Raw genomic sequence first — 3,244 nt, 5'->3', positions numbered from 1 at the left:
CTCGTTTCACCCAGACAGGTTAGATCGCTTCGCTTCGGTGGATCTTCTTTATGAATTAGTCGTTTCACCGTTGTCTCGAGGTTGCTTTTGTCTCAATCCACACAAGGATTCGAGGGTTTCTTGAAGCTCGATCTTTGGTTTTGTGATTATTGGGCAAAACATTTTTTTTGGCTGGTCCATTCTCGTGCCCTCTATGGAAGATGGCGTTGCCAGTTCATTTTGTTTTTCGTAGGAAAAATTACTGCTTTCCTACTCCCCTGCTGAATGAAGCTCCTTTTCTACTCCCCTTCTTTATTCCTTTCTGTTTGATCTTTTGTCTACTTCTTCTCATGATTTCTTAGATTTTGGTTTTCAAGTGTGTTCTGTCCTCATGTATGATACTAGAAAGAGGACATAATTTTGTAATTTTAGGTATGAAGTGAAACATCGCCATCTTCTCTAATCGTAGGTTTCGTTTGTAAGGTTGCAGTGTATTTATCTATCTCGAGGCTGAATGAAGATTCAAAGATTCTTTGTTGGTCCAGTTCCACGTTTTTCTATGGATGATCCTGATTGGGATTTAACTTTTATATATTTCAGTGGCCTCCTCTTGGTTTTCCTCTCTACCTCAGTTATTTTTTTCGTTTTTATTGGAACTGAATGCGCTGTTGAGCTTACTTTGCTCTTTTCAGGGATTGTGTGCCGGTATGGTGACACTGTTGATTATAAAATGGAAAAGCTCAATGATACTTTCCTTTGACAAGGAGATGTTCTTCATTTTTCTGCTGCCTCCTATTATCTTCAATGCTGGGTATTTTTCTAAATTACAGCTAGCTGTTATAGTAAGTAGATGAGGCTGGAAGGTAATGTTGATATGAGCAAAGAAGAAAAAAAAGTACCAAAGGCGGTTTTTTTCTTCTTTCCTCTTATGCTATTCAAATATATACTTCTAATACCCTCAGAAAAATATTCCCTCAAAAATTATAGAACAAGTAAGAAAAACATATGATTGTATTGGATGTTTAACAAATAGGTTATTCATTTCAGATCTGCAAAAATAAAACTGAAACTGTGAATGTTTTGTTTGCATAAAATTAGTTGAGAGGTACCAATTTACTGATTCTGATAATTTCCTTTGTTGATATTCCCTTCCCTAATTTCTACCAAACTTTACCTGCAGCTTCCAGGTCAAGAAAAAATAATTTTTTCGCAACTTCTCAACAATTCTACTATTGGGTGTATTTGGGACACTGGTATCCTTCTGCATTATCTCCGCTGGTAAGAGTTGAGACTTAAAAGGTTGACTAGCTAAATCTAGAAATCAACTCTTTTGTGATTGTCATGTTCTTTTCTTTCTCAAATTGTTCAATTTTTCCAATTAATGAGGAAAGAACTATCAAATTTTGTACTCTTCTAATCCTATGGAGTAAATGGTGCAATGAATAGAGGGAGACAATATAAACCTCTAGGTAACATAATAAAACTGTTTAATTGATTTGTATATTACTAGTGGTAAGCTTTGCACATGGTTCAATGGGAGATAGGATCCATCAAATCAACAACAAATTGTTGGGACGAACACAATGTAGATGCTATTTTACTTAATCTTCATGGTATGGTGTATTGGGGAGATGGATGGTGTGCCATCATGGGTACTGATTTTAGGAGTGACAGTAGGAGTACTGATTGGAATCTTCCTAGCTATAGGTGCTCTGCTTTGTATCAAATTCTAGAAGAAGCGTGCTCAGATAAGGATCACCAGCTCAAGGAGAGCATCAACTGTCCCCATGCTTGCCAATGGAGTTGATGCTTCTTCAATACAATCAGACTCTACCATGGATCAAGAGTCACCGAAGCACAATGACTTCGAAGAAGATGGTCCTTCCTTATGGACTGAAGGAACCAAGAGGAAGCATCTTGTGTCTGTTTCTAGAGTGCCCAAATATTCATACAAGTAAGAACAACTCCATCCACATCATCTTCAAGATACTGATGCATATGCATATTCAAGCCTATGATCTTCACTATTTTTGTTAAGAAAAAAAACAATCCCTTCCAATTTATCTTTATGATGATCCTTTGATCATTTGCTTCTTCCTTCGAATTCATGGGTTATTTGTTATATAAAATGGTGCAGGAGATGGAAAACTGGCGGAGAACTTTAGAGCAACTGAGGGCGGATAATAACAAGCTACAGGTTACCACTAAAAGCTCATGCCTTTGCCTTTTTTTTTGTTTTCATATGTTTTGTTTGTCTGGCTTCTAGCTTCCTGTTTCAATTTTCTATCTTAATTCTATAGCTTTCGAGATTAATTATATCTCTAATTAGCCAAAGACAAGATAGATTGTCTTGAGGTCTTGCTGTCAACTTAGGCTGACCGATTGAGAGTCACTTAGATCAGCGATCATCTCCTTACTGTTCGTCGGCGCCTCCACGATGCACTCTCCCTCGGCATGAGGTACTTGGTCTTCTACTTTCTTAATCATCCTTTGTTGCTATGCAATTCCTATAATTTTCAATGACATATGTTCCCTAAAAAACATGGTTGTGAGAAATCTATGCTTTCTTTTTTTTTAATGGAAAATAAAGATTTTAGCTTGTACTGCAGTGTGAATATTAGCAAGAGTATGAACTAGTCAGAAAATTTGAGGGTAACTAGGTGCATTTATCTAGGATGGTTGAATAATATATGATGGATGACAAAGGAACAAGTTAAAATTGTCTCCTTTTAGTTTGGAGCTAAATAATCTCATACAATTGAAACTTTTTCTTAAATGATATGACTTGAAGAATGTTATGTACTTGTAGTAGAAAGCGAAGTTATTCCATCTGGTCAAGGCTATTGGGATTGAGATCCTATGTAGCAACCATGAGGAAATATAGGATTGAATCACAGGTTCACAAGATTCTAGCCTAATTCAGATCCTACTTAAACTCTAGATTGCTTAGGTCTGTTTGGGTTGTAAGATCTTAAGTTCCATATCATCATTTTAACTCTCATGGTTGGAATCAACATTATCTAGATACCACAAGTAGGATCTACCCAGAGGAAGGTGCTGTAATCTTCCACTTTGGGTCATCCTTAAATTGACATTGATGTACCTTTAATGCATAAATCACCCGCACCATGAAGCCACACAACAAAATGTATTTTATGGTATAAGTAATACATCAAATACCTTGTGTGGCAATGTTACCAAGGATAGAACACAATGTGATTAAAACCAATGGACACAAAAGAAAAGGAACATGAGCGATATAACA

The sequence above is a fragment of the Zingiber officinale genome, chromosome 10A (assembly GCF_018446385.1).
Source record: "Zingiber officinale cultivar Zhangliang chromosome 10A, Zo_v1.1, whole genome shotgun sequence".
Taxonomy (NCBI): domain Eukaryota; kingdom Viridiplantae; phylum Streptophyta; class Magnoliopsida; order Zingiberales; family Zingiberaceae; genus Zingiber; species Zingiber officinale.
The sequence above is the reverse complement of the archived record's forward strand: the minus strand, read 5'-3'. Positions refer to the sequence as shown.